General features: G+C 40.3%; 1 non-coding gene across 1 annotated transcript; it reads right to left on the bottom strand.

Annotated features, from left to right (window-relative positions):
- Positions 1-11,691: 11,691 nt before the first annotated feature.
- LOC111723647 lies at positions 11,692-11,798 on the bottom strand. The gene has a single exon (XR_002772147.1). It is a non-coding gene; the product is annotated as a U6 spliceosomal RNA (small nuclear RNA).
- Between the last annotated feature and the right edge of the window lie 2,396 nt (positions 11,799-14,194).

The raw sequence follows: 14,194 nt of genomic DNA, 5'->3' as shown, positions 1-14,194 counted from the left end.
GTTTATTTTTGATATTTTGTATTTAATATTTCCAGGCCACGTTTGATCACGAGTAAGTGAAACCACACAAGGTGATGCTGCAGATAAAGAGTTCTGCCTTCCACCTTTCAGCCTTTGCCACCTCCATCCAGCCTCACACACTGTGGCCAGGGAGGGCTGCAGCCAGACCAAAGGCAAGAGCACCAAGGAACAGCTGCTCTCTGTTCCGTTCTGTTCTGAAAGTCTGTAGTCTTAAGGGTAAAGACATTTACCATTTCAGCCCATCTGAAGATCTGAGAAGCGAATTCTTCTACCAAAACTTCCCTCTAGAAGAGGGGAGACAGGTGACAGAGGAACAAGAAGATAGGAGGAGAGGCGTAGAAGTTGTTGTGAGGACTCATTCTCTGGACCGGGTACAGCACAGAAGCAGCAGGAAAATTCTCCCAGGTCCAAGCCTGAGGGGCCATGCAGATGGGGACAGGGGCATTTTCACAGTTCCACAGGGGTAGTGGGGTTTGGTAAGTAAGAACCAGATGGCAGGATAGCCATTTTTGGTAGACAGCATCATGGACTTGAGGGCTTTATACATCCTTCATGGAAAACAATTTGGCATATTTTAGGTCAGATTCCCCAGCAAAAAGACTCTGAGGTGGAGACTGGGGCAGGAACCTTATTGAGAAAAGTATTCCCACCATAGAGAACTGAGGAAAGCTGACTGGACAGAGAGGGACATTGAGGTGCAATGCAATTACCATGGAGGCCTCAGCCAACTGAGGCCAGGAGGTCAAGCCTTGGCACATCTCTTTAGTCTCTGGACATGGCCTCCCCTGGGGGTGGGAAGGCTACAGCCTTACACCCAGCAACCTGGGTAATGAGTGAATCTGTTCCCTTTATGATCCTGAAAAGCAAAATGGTTTTCACTGTAGTTCACCACTCCCACCACTTAGATCCACTCATTTCTTACAGTAAATTTAATACATTAGGATAAAAAAGAAAAAAAAAAAACCCCTTGGATCTGGTTGGTCTTATTCCTTGGGAAAGCATGTAAAAAGAATCTTGTGAGACAAAGGATAGCCCCATCCCTGCAGCTGGTCTCAGGGCTGTAGTTAATGCTAGTTGTCCCTCCTCTATTACCCATCCTAGATCCCCCTCACCCTTCGATGGTCTAATGACACTGGCACCCTCATCTGGGGGAACTGAGACCATAAATGATGCATTTGTGCATTTTCCCCAAAACTGCACAAAGGAATCCTAAGAGTGGCTCAAACAGACCACTTGTGTGTCACACCTATGTCTCTCTAGCCCTACTGGATGACAGCAGCCACCTCCTCTTCATGATCAGGGTCCCTTGACTGTCTATTCCTTGTCTTCTTTCTTGAACAAGTTCTGTGGCAACCATAATTTAAAGTTCAGTGAGAGTCTAAATGTGATTCCTATAGGAATCAGGATCTTGAGACACAGAAATTCTAAATTTCTCACAAAGAGAAGCGTATGAATTCCCACCATGGGACACTGGCAATGATGGTTAGTGAAGCCAGCTGCAAAATTATCTCTTTGTCTCCAGGCCCAAGTATTCTACCTACTGGGGAAAAGCACCATGGACCGGTCATTGATTTCGGGCATATACCACATTCTAGAGCAGCGGTTCTCAACCTGTGGGTTGCGACCCCTTTGTTCCATTTGTAACAACGTGGCAATTAGGAAGGTTTAGAAACACTGTCCTAGAGGATGAGGCTCCCTCAGATGTGCCACAGAAGCCTGGTCCACATCTCAGGCCAGCAGCATCTGGGTGGTATGATATGTGATATGGCCAAGAGAGTCCATGGCCCTGGGTCCATGGGACCTGGGACCTCCTTTGCCATTAAGTGCATTCTTTAGTCTGAGGGAGCATTATGCAGGTGAATTATTCTGCAAGCCCTCAGAGAGTGATGCTAAATGAAGCCCTCTGGGTAGGAAAGGCAACTTACACTCAGAATATGTGGCAAACCTAGACAAGATAAATTGCTACTCCATTCAGTGTAGAAGAAGTCTAATGTGGTCAACTTGCCACCAAGTGACAGAATGGTCTCCTTGAGGGATGCAGAAGATTCCAAAGATCATTGATCTCAGTAGGAAAATCAGCCTTAGGAAGTGGGAGCCCATCCTTACCACCATGGCTACAGCATCTGTGAGTCTACTGTGCCAGAACCAGGTGACTGATGATGGAGGTTGCCTGATATCAGATTGATAGTTACTCTGTCTCCTTGGTAGCTTAGGCCCTCTTTCCTCTGAGATGCTCTAAGAGAGGCATCAACACCCAACAGAGTGATCCATACATGGTGGTCAACCCCAGAAGCCCGGCCATAAACTTCCTCATTCTCTGATGTTCCAGTTTTTCTCCCACCAGGCTCCTGACAAACCAGTCATATCATTCTGTTTGTAAAACCATGCTTATTCCTAGTTTGACCCATTTCTCTCTCTCTCTCTCTCTCTCTCTCTCTCTCTTTAATCATTAGGAGGATTTATCCTCAGCAATGGCTTTTAAAACACTCTGGGAAGGGACTGTGGTATAGCACAAACCATGTTCAGCTCATACCCACAGACCAAGCTGACCATCTGGAGATAAAGCATGGTTTGTAGATGGCATTAACTGCTATATCCCAGGAAACCATCAGTGCGGGGTGGGGGGCAGAAGTGCATCATTGTAGACATAGAGGGAATCATGGTAACGTTTCCTTCTGCTGCCTTTTTTCCTCTGGCCCTTCTCATATGTCATCTAATTGGCATCATTACCATTTTAGGATGCACTGTGCTGGGTCCACCCAATCTTACATCTTAGTGGTTCTGAAAGAATGTAGATCATGTTGTGCTGTGCCAACAAAGTCACATGGTGTCTCTACCTGAGCCTGGGTCCCTTGCCTGTCTATTCCTTGTCTTCTTTCTTACTACAGCTGCTGAAGTAAGCAGGGCACAGTCCTCTACTGCAGATGCCATGGCTTCATTCCAAACTCTCTAAGTCCTTGTTGTAATTTCCTTGTGTTTTTTTCATTCTGATGCCACAGGATCTGCTCACCCAAAATGTCAGGCTCCTTGCAAGCAACGTGGCCTTGTGTAGGAGCTTTTCCTGATCTAGATCCCACTCAAACCTGTCAGTCTTTCATGTCACCCAACAAGAGGATCGGAATGGCATAGCCAAAAGTGATATATGCTGGCAGCAAAAGATACCTAGCAAGTGTTGTTCTTCTCCCTTAATGGTAGGAGCTACATGATGCAAGTCTGCATCCCTTTCTTTGGAGGGGAATTCACAGTGTATCTAGACCAATAGATCTAGATAGATCTAGATAGACCAATAGATGCAAGTCTGCATCTCTTTCTTTGGAGGGGAATTCACGGTGTATCTAGACCAATAGATCCCTAAAACTTTACTGACGTGGTAGGCAATTGGTAGAGTTTCTGTCCCACCCTCTGCAACATAAGCTCCTAACCAAGAACTCCTATTCCTTAGCATGGATTACTTACTCACCAAGTGACATGATCTCATTAATACAGAATGAAGGCTCTGCAGAATCCATGCTTCTCTGAATAAAAACCAAATCTGGGCACTTGGGCTTCTTCCATGTACATTAATGCAATCACAGGGTACAGTATGGTGTTTTCATATACAATTTGAAATACTCTCATCAAACTTGTTATAGTAGCCTTCATGTCATTAGTTATCGAGTTAAGTCATTCATACTCTGCTTTTAGAAAGATTCACTTATACCCTTGTAAAATAAACCATAGAAGTGACTCCACCAATCACCCTCCCTCTACCCATCCACCCCACTTCCCTCCTCTCTTTCTCCCCCCTCCCCATATTCTAAGGCTATAATTAGGTTATAACATTCCTATGAAAGCTATGAATTAGTTTCAAAATAGGGCTGTGTACTTTGTATACTTTTTCTTCCATTCTTGAGATACTTTTCTCGGAAGAATATTTTCCAGTTCCATCCATGTAAACATGAAGGAGATAAAGTCTCCATCTTTCTTTAGGGCTGCATAATATTCCATAGTGTACATATACCACAATTTATTGATCCATTCATGGTGATTTAATAATAATATTTAAAAAAACAAATCTGGGAGAGCTAACTATCCCTGAGAAAAGATAGTAAGTATATACTATTGTTTATCCCATATAAATACGAATTGTTTCTGATCATATTTCCTGATAGGAATCATGGGGAAAATTCATCCACCAGATTAATAGCCCCTGCATACCACATCCCAAGGCTGTGTGAAGGTGCTTTAGAAAAGTGACTATTCTGGTCCCATAACTATAACTAGGATTATTACTTGATATGAAGCTGCCAAAGTTGAAATTCAAACTTCATCATTCAGTATTTATGGTAATTATTTAATCTTTCTGGGCCAATTTCTACATGCTTCAAATGGAGATTATTATAGTAACTGAGTCATAGAATTGTTGTGAGGATTAAAATTAGAAAAGTCTTATAAAGTATTTAGCGCTATGCCTGGCACACAATAATCACTCAGTAAATATCAACCTTCACATATCTGTTTTGTCACTGTAGAGTTAAAAATGCAGCTTGAGTTATTAAAATTCAACAAACATATTACATAAAGCATGAAGTGAATTTGGCATACATTTTGACTGGAGTGTGATCGTGCAGAAATATGAAACGGGGTTAATTTTTATGCAACCCACGCTGCTCTTGGTCACAGATTATTAGTGGAATTTGTAGATCAAATATATAATTATTAAGGTAGAACATTTGCTCAGCTATTCATTGATCTAAATTTTATGCCACTTGCAGCAGTTGTACTATCAAGAATTTAGTAATTGGTGCATAGGATGGCTTCCTCAATACTTGTTTTTAACTCTGAAATAAGAACCAACTGCTAACCCAGTTCCAGAATATATTTAACATGTACCTGCAGAGGCTTAGCAAGCTTCTCCATCCAGAATCTCATTTATCACCATATTTCCCCGCACTCTGCCAGAAATCCAACAGTGATATGGGATAAGAAATCATATGAAGAAAATGGGACTTTGCTCATGATGGAAACAAGAAAAGAGGTCGTAACTTCCGAGACCTCTTCGCCACAAAGCAATAGTGCATCACCCGGTCTGCACTTTGCGATATCACTGGAGTTGTCTTAGCAGGGGAAGACAAAGCAGAAGCACAGATCAGCATTTCACGTTAACGTGACAGTCCTGCTACCTGCAAGACAGATGGGGAGGGCTGTGTGGGAGAGTCGTGCAGTCAGCCTCCCGCCTGGCTCCCTGGAGGATGGCAGAATGTTGATCACACACTGGTGGCGAACAGGCAACTTCCAGAGGAACGAGCTGCCACCGAGCAGCGGCTGCACTTCCAGCTGGCAGGGGCAAAATCTCCATATTCTGTGCTGCAAAATTACAGGAAGGTCTGTTTATAAACCGGTGGAAGAGGCAAGTTTCTTTCAAGGGAGAGAGCTTTGGAACAGCTTCAGCTACCTGGCATGCAATTGGTTTCCCTGATTTCATCTTCCTGGGGCTCCTGCAGTAAGTAATACAGAAAGGACCATTGTATGGATAAAACCCTACTATAGTGAGAAAGAGAGAGAGAGACAGAGCCTTCTTAGGACGTGTAATAATACAGCCAACTGACTAGCAAATTCATTTGGGGTATGGTGGATACAGTTCCTCCTAAATTGCTGAATATCAAGTATTATGTGAAAGTTATAGATGAATATTCTTTAACCCCATGTCATCCGCAGTCTTTGAATACACTGCAGGCATTTCAGTCCTTGATAAAATATGCCGGTAAGGCGAAAGGAGGGTCTGTGCTGGATTTCCTAGGTAGTTCTAAGTCAAGCATTTAGTACAAATTCTGATGGGTAAGACAGAACTCAATCACTGCTCCACACCACAGTCATCAAACACCTTGTCGGTTTCCTGCAATTTACCAACAAGACAAAGAGCTGTCACACTGCAGTGTCACTCTTCAGCGTACAGAAAACCGAGTGAAGCCACTGGGCAAATTAGTTTTAACAGTAGCCTCTAACTGTAAATCATTCTGTACCTGGTCCCAAGTTTAATCCATTTTCAATTTTTCTGTTGCTTTGTTTTACAAAGCTTAGGATGTGTCTCAATTATTGCCAGAAAGGACAGGGGCTTTAAACTACACTAAACTCACAGAGACGCACACAGGCAAACATGCTTCATTGTGAAGAAAACGTCAACAGATTTACTTCTGGAAACCTGATAGAATGAAAGACACAGAGAGAAGGAGAGGAGCAAGTACAGAGTCTCTCTTGGCTGTGTTTAAACAGGTTTCCCCACAACCTTCTTTTCTCAAGCGTTAGGCACATTATTTTGGAATGTTGCTGAGAGACACCAAAGACTGTTGCCACCATATTTCAGAATCACACATAGAATGACCATCTCTGTTCCAAGCTGAGCATCAGCCTAAGGCTTAGGAAGTGCCTTGTCCCTGCCATGGTAATGGGGACTCCATCAATAAACACCTAACATGAAAGTAATTGCAGGTTGGAGGAAATCAAAACACACAATGCTGTGCCCCTTTTCTCCCTTCAAATTCCTCCCTGTGAGTCACTTCTGAGTCAACTGGTTTACCTACCTCAGACTCTGGGACTGCTTAATCCCGACCTACAATATTGAACATTCCTGACTCCTACATTCCATTGACCCTTTAATCCTTGAAATCTCCCCCCTCACTCCCCTGTTCTACATTCTTTTGACTGATCAAACTTCTGTAATTCAGGATTAGTTTGCATATTTACCTTGGGTCACTCTGGGATACACAAAGCTATTCTAGTGTTCAGGGGCCTCATGTTCCCTGAAGCTGGAGGTAGGTGGCATAGAAACCTAGATACTGGGATGCTGACAAGTGTCCTAAATGCTGAATTTAGGGTGCCAAATTTAGCAAATAAAAATATAGGACATCCCATTAAATTTAAACTTCAAACAAACAAAACCTTATGTAGAAGTATGTCCCAGGCAACATTTGAACTATCCTTACAGAAAATGTATTTGTTATTTATCTGAAATTCAAATTTAATTGGATGTGAACATGGTGAAAAAGAAACCAAAGCTTGATTATCAATGACATTCCAGAAAGACACCTCAATGTGGGTCTATGGGGTAATAAAGGACCCAAGTTCCGCCTCAAGAGTTTAGGAAAAAAGAGCCCATAGCAGAGCGAGCAAAACAAGCCCCACAGCTGCCCTCCCCCGGTAGGGCCTGCAGCCAGCGTCCTTAATCAATTAAGACACCCTTTCTGGCTTCAACACAGCCACTTAGGCATCCATTACTAATCAATCAGACTTGGCCTGGGAGATGAAACCTTTGAGCTCTCCCTGGCCTAGACTGGAGTAAAAGTGTGGAAATATGTAGAATTACCCAGGCTTAGTTCCTGTGCAAATCTCAGTGGGTTTTTCTGCATTCTCCAGAAATCAGAAAATAAAAATTTATAAAAAGAACCAAAAAATGATTGCCTTAAAAAGCCATGGAATTCCAGAGTTGTCACCAGATAGCTCCAACTGGGGCCTTGAAAATGAATGATTCTCTAGCAGCAGTTCTTAAAGCATGGATTACAGTGCACATTGGACCCCTGATAATGCACAATCTTTCTTTGGGTCTTCCAGCTCAATGATTCATAATTCATATTTTGTCATTTTTACATAATCTAAAACTTACATATTGGCCACCTACTGAATAAATGAGTAGAAGTCTGTAAATGGTGTATGTACAAAATTTGACTCTCACTTTAGTAGAGATTACTGGTGGCTCAAGTTCCAGGTCTATGTAATGCTGGCAAGGTTGCACAACTCTGCCTGAACAAAACTCTTGGAATTTCTGCCATTTTCAGGAAGCACACTTGATTATCAGTGTGGTCTTAATTTGGCCATGGTTTCCAGATGCCTTCTACTTATGAGTTACTTTTGGCTTAGCTCCTTCATTTACATTGGACTTTGTTGTGGATCACTTGGTTAACCCCAGAGTGTGTAGCGATATATGTTTCCATCAATGGCATTTGAAGACTGTAATTTTGCAATCACTAGGCTTTAAGGCATGTATACATGGTGACTCAAACACGAGTCATCTCTACCACTTTGCTAAGGCAAACCACAGAAATTTGCTTATACAGTGACACGTTCCCTCTCATTTCTTACTATATGTTTCTTCCTCAGCAGAGGGAGAAAGGGCAAGGTAAACGGGATGTGAGATCTTCTACCTTGCCAGTCTACACTATGATCAAAACTAATTTGAGAAATACTCTTCTAGAGCAATGATTCTTAGCCCTGATCAGGTGATAATAAATATTAATAGGACAAAATCTTTCTCACATTAAAAAATATTTCACTTCAAGAAACATTTTGTGGCACATAAAACTTCAACCCAAGGCATGTGACTAATTTTTTTTTCGTTTTTAAGCTAAACATGATTGACTCTTTCCGATTCTTTTTCTGTAAATATTTATCTGCTTTTCTCTTATTCTTGATTATACTTATTGGCACTCATTTGCTAACAATCAACCAGACCTTTAAAAAAATGTGAGGGAAAAAAGTCTTCAGATAGGCAAATTGGTTTTCATTTAATTTATTTTCCTGAAACCTGGCACCATAGTTCCGTTATTCCACTGGAAGGCTATGTCACTTTGGTTCTTTAGCAGCAAAAATCACATGTTATGGCCTATTAGAGAATTATGAAATCAGTATAGTGAGTTTTGACTCATATTCTTTTTTTAAGGCATAAAACAGAAAATAGAGTTGGTAAGTTTTCCTTCCTGAAAAAAAAAGTTTGCTTCAGTTGCATGCGGGCGTGTGTGTTTGTGTGTGTGTCTCAACTAGGCCACCACATAAAATGTCTTTCTTGCCGTGTAGAAGGGTCTCAGTTAAAAAATTTGAAAAACATTGCTCTTCAGTAAAGTTTCTCTATTTTCAACATGCATAGAAATTACATGGGAATCTTATAAAAATCAGTTCTGATTCAGTAGGTATGGGTCAGGGTCTTACCGTCTTCATTTTAACAAAATTACAAAGTGATTCTGATTCTGCTGTCCCAAAGGACCACACTTTGAGCTGTAAGGGCCCAGCAGAAAGGGCCACAGCCAGGAACAGAGGATGACCAGCCTCTAGAGGAGAACAAATGAAACTCTATGCTCGGGACACTTTAGGTGGCACCTTTAACCACAGCATCTGTCTAAGGCAGTTCTTTCCATTCTGCTCACCTTCTCTCTTCTATCTCCACCTTTCCTCTCTCTTTTCCTACTGTAAGTCATCAAAAAGTGAGCAAAGATTGTTGGCCACTTTTCACAAGCAGCAAAGAGCTCAAAACAGGTACAGATAATCCAGAGATGCATAGTTCATGAGAACACTGCACTAAAATATACCCCACACTACTCTGAAATAATTTTTTTTAATCACTCTAATATTTATTTTCCACCCTGCTATTTGAGTGATCTATTCAAAACACAAATCTATGTCTCACCTCTCCTTAAAATTCTTCAGTGATTCCTCACTGTCTGCAAAAGGCAGCCCCATCTCTAGTTTCCTAGACACAGGAGATGCTCTGCTGCCCTCCCACCTGATTTTCTGCTACCCTCGTTATCAGAACCCAGAGAGTCTTTTCAGATCATGGATTGTTCTTGCACATTCAAGTGTGAATTATCCATCTAGATAGTATCCATTCATCCTTCAAGGTGCCCTTTCAAGAACTTGCCTAGCTACTCCCTATCTTAGTTTGGGCTGCTATGACAAAGTAGCACAGATTGGGAAGCTTACAAACAACAGACATTTATTTCTCATAGTTCTGGGGGCTGGAAGTTCAAGAACTGGGTATCAACATAGTAGAGTTGTGGTGGGGCCCTCTTTCTGGTTGCAGCCAGCCAGTTGCTCTCTGAATCCTAATATGGAGGAGAGTGAGCCGGAGAGTCCCTTTTATAAGGGCCCTGACCCCATTCACAAAGATTCTGCCTTCCTGATTTAATTACCTCTTAAAGGATCCATCTCTTAATACCATCACATTCAGGGTCAGGATTTCAACATGTAAATCTGGAGCTGTGAGGGGGTACACACATTCAGTCCATGATACTTTTCCTACATGCTTGTGTGTGCTGACCCACATATGTACACCTGGTTAGATTAGGGCAGTGGTTCCCCATCCTGGCTATATACTGGCAACAGCATCATGCAGGGCTTTATGCCTTACAAAATCCTAAAACTGATACTGACACTTTTACACTGCTGGTGGGATTGCAAACAAATACAACCTCTCTGGAAAGAAGTGTGAAGCATTCTTGAAGAACCAAGTGACCTTCCATTTGATCCCACAATCCCATTACTAGATATCTACCCAAAAGAAAAAGAAAATTATTTTTACCACAAAGACATTTGCACAAATTGTTTATTGCAGCTCCATTCACAATTGGCAAGATATGGAAGCAACCCAAGTGCCCATCAGCCTAGGAATGGATTACTAAACTCTGGTACATGTATACCATGGAGTACTATTCAGCCATAAAAAAGATGGACGCTTTACATCTTTTGTATTTACCTGGATGGAAATGAAACACATTCCTCTTAGTAAAGTATCACAAGAATGGAAAAGCAAGTATCCAATGTACTCAGTACTAATATGAAACCAACATGTAAATTAGACATGCCAACACAAAAGAAAACCACAAGTATATTCTAGCAATGGGGAGGGAAGAAGAGAGAAAGGGAAAAAGAGTAGGGGGATCAGCCAGTTCCCACCTAATGTATACAACTTGAGGATGTTCAGCACCCCTGGGTGAAGGTCTCAACTACAGCTTGACCTTTACCTTAGAAATGAAAACAGTGTAATCATTTGTATCCTCAGATTAACCTGAAATTTGCAAAAAAGGTGATGTATGAGTCCTACCCTTAGAGATTTCATTGAACCAAAGGGAGATGAAGTGTGTGTGTGCATGCATCTGTGTGTGGGTTTCCCCCAGGGGTGGTTCTGTTCCTTGGTCAAACAAAAGTTCAAGTTCCCACATTAATCATTAACCACCTCCACAGAGCTTGCCTCACGCCTAGTACTTAACTTCAAACGTAGTTAACACTCTAGGCTTTTCAGTTGACATCAAGTATTAGTCAGTTATATTTCTATTTTACGTTCTCCATCTTAGGTTGTATTTGTCCTTCACAGAACTTTCTGGCTAAACATCATGCCCTTTTCAGTGAATGATTGATTTTCCTTTGAACAGAACTGTTATATGCCCCCTACGATGTCTGCCCTCTGGATATGACACTGTGGTGTTTCTTAAGCTGTCCTCACATACTTGGCTGTATCTGGGTCAAGTACAAAGATAGTCTGGAAGTGTATGATTATTATAGATATTATTTGGAAATAGCTTAAGAGCAATTACAAAGCAATGCGGTATGTCAGCCATCCAAAGCATATTTTCTGCTTTGATAATTAATACTCTGCACCCTGTTTATCTGCTAATGTTGGAGAATGACGTAGTCTCCATAAAATAGCTTTCCAGATGACTAAGACTTTCTTCTTATATGTGTTTCATTAAGTAGATGCTCAATGCTTTTTTTTTAAAGGGGTGTGACATTTCAATTTTAATCATTTTAGATTAAATACTTCTAAGCCGTATTACACACACTTTCACTTTATTAAACAAGGAATTCTAAACTTAATCTACCCTTTCCTAGATTGTGTTAACATTATGACTTTTTTTAATTCAATTTAATTAAAAGTATGGAATCTTCACAAAGCTACAGGTCATCCTTGCACAGGGGCCATGATAATCTTCTCTGGATCGTTCCAAACCTGGTGTATGTGCTGTCGAAGCAAGCATGACTTTTGTTTTTTATAACAAAAAAAAAATCACGTTTTGTTTTGTTTTTGTTGTTGGCTACCTTTTGGCTAATGGCTCACCTATTTTCTTCAGATGTCTTTCCCCTTGCCTACTCTTCTTTTTAGTGAATTAGTCAAAATTAAGATGACCAAGTGATTAGAATTAACAAGAAAGAAAGAAATGCAACTCAGCAACAGCCATGAATCTGAAAGCCTGGGTGCTGGTACTGGACCTTATTTGAAGCTCTAATCTTGGATTCTGTGTCTCTCCTGGCTATTCCCAGAATCTCTCTGCCCTTTCTCATGTGCTCTATGTGACTGTCTGCCTTCTTTCACCAGGCTGAGGACAGCTGGAGGGAAGGGGCTTCCCTACATTATTCTACAGCCCAGCACAGGTCCTGGCTTGGAACATGGGTGGGATGGGATGTGGGGAGGGGGTTTCATTTGTTCAAATAGTCAGTAAGCTCAAATGAGCACCCTGGGGCTCCCTCAAAGCACAATGCAATAATTTGGAACAGTAGCTTTTTTTTTTTTTTTTTTGCTTTGTTCTATTGGAGCTAGAAATTTTGTTCAGATAAGCTTCTTCTCAGGATAAGTTTCCCTAGATAACTTATTCTTCTACACAAGTTAAAACCTCTTCATTTTATTGAATTCTTCCAAAAACTACAGGGTGAGATCCCAAGTGCTTCTCTCCTCTCCTTTCTATTTCTGGGCACTGTGATTCATGGGAAGATGTGACTAGTACTGACCTCACAGTGAGTGTAGTCCACCGAGACCCTACTGTCACCCCAGACCCTGCCTTGTCCCAGACCATGATCTTTCTCCCAAGGATAAAGCCTTTCTTTGCTCCTTCACCTTTTAGAAGTGAAAGAAAAGAAAAACATCAAAAAGCGATCCCCTTGCTTAGAGTCTGCCAATAATTATAAGGACTAATCATTTTATGAGAATTTCTCTCCTTTTACATCTAAACCTTCTACAGATGTGGAAACATGTTATGGTGGATTTATCTACAAAAGGATGAGAGGCATCCACATAAATTTCATAGCATGGCAGGCAAGTTACTTCTAAAATTAATTTTCAGGTGTTCTTTGGCAGAGATGATTTCAGGAACTTGATTGTTTTGAATTCTATTTCTTTATCTTCTGTTAAAATGCTTAGAGGCAGCTAAATGTTAATTGGGTATTATTTGGAGAGCCTTGATTCAGTTGTGATTGACTTTTCTTAGAACATAACCCCCCGAAATCTCCTTTCCAATGAAAGATGTAAGGTTAGTACATTTTGTCTTTGTCTACTGGCAGACTATTTTTCTCCCTTGGAGCCTTCTGAGTTCACCAACTCTAACATATTTTGCCATTGTTTTTATGGGAAAGTTAATTTAGTGAGGTGATGAAAAACCTATCAATCTGTTACCTGTATTATTCTATGTATGAGAGAAAGACTTTGAGTTTGTCAAGTTCTCAGGAATCATAAAATAGGATTCATCCTAAATACCAAATATGACTTGGAAAGATCCCTCAAAGAATCACTACATCTATGTTGGGCACCACTGAGTTCTTGGTTTCACAACAAAAGAACTAGGAGGAAGAAAAGCTGGAACAGAAAGAAAAAGGAGGTTTAAAAAAAGCTCTTTTGGTTGCTGATACAATGCCATCTTTCTTTTTCTAATATTATTTTGTAATTCTTTTTTATATAGGAATATAACTGATTTTGTATAGTTATTTTGAAGTTAGCTACATTGCTGAGTTTTTCTATTGTTTTTGGTAACTTGCAAGTAACTTGGTAACTTGAAAGTAATGAAATTTGTAATTTTTTTTACAAACCATTAGGATTTTTAAGTTATCATAATTGTACTAGCTAGGATCTTCACCTTTACTAGGAGTGGTGGTAATGAGTACGCTTATCTCATAATTGATTTGTAGATAATGCTTTTGTTTCCTCATAAAATTGATATATTTGTCCCAATGTTATTTTCAGTGATTATGTCAATGTTTTGCCTATAGTTGATGTTCTGTAAATATTCATGGAATAAAGGAGCCTGAAATAAAAAATAATAATAAAATAAAATGATAAAAAAATATTTAAAAAGCTCTTGCAATAGTACATTTTAGACATGTCAGTAATAACAAATACTGAAAAGGCATAGTTTTTAAATAATTTGTTCTATAGAACAAAACTCTTAAGAATTGATTTGATTATTAAGTTTTGTTGTTATCAACATTTTGTAAAAGATGTTTCCACATATATATGGAGATAAGCAGCTTCCCATATTAAAACAGTGTAATTGTTCCCTTACTGCAGAAATTTCATTATCTATATATGAACACTAATTAATGTAGCCCAGAATTGCCATTAATGCTTGATTTACATTTCTGCCCTGGGGAACTATTTACCCACATT

Source organism: Otolemur garnettii, unplaced genomic scaffold (assembly GCF_000181295.1).
Source record: "Otolemur garnettii isolate 467f Iridium unplaced genomic scaffold, OtoGar3 scaffold00013, whole genome shotgun sequence".
NCBI classification, from domain to species: domain Eukaryota; kingdom Metazoa; phylum Chordata; class Mammalia; order Primates; family Galagidae; genus Otolemur; species Otolemur garnettii.
Note: the sequence above shows the minus strand (reverse complement) of the source record. Positions and strands in the feature narration are given on the sequence as shown.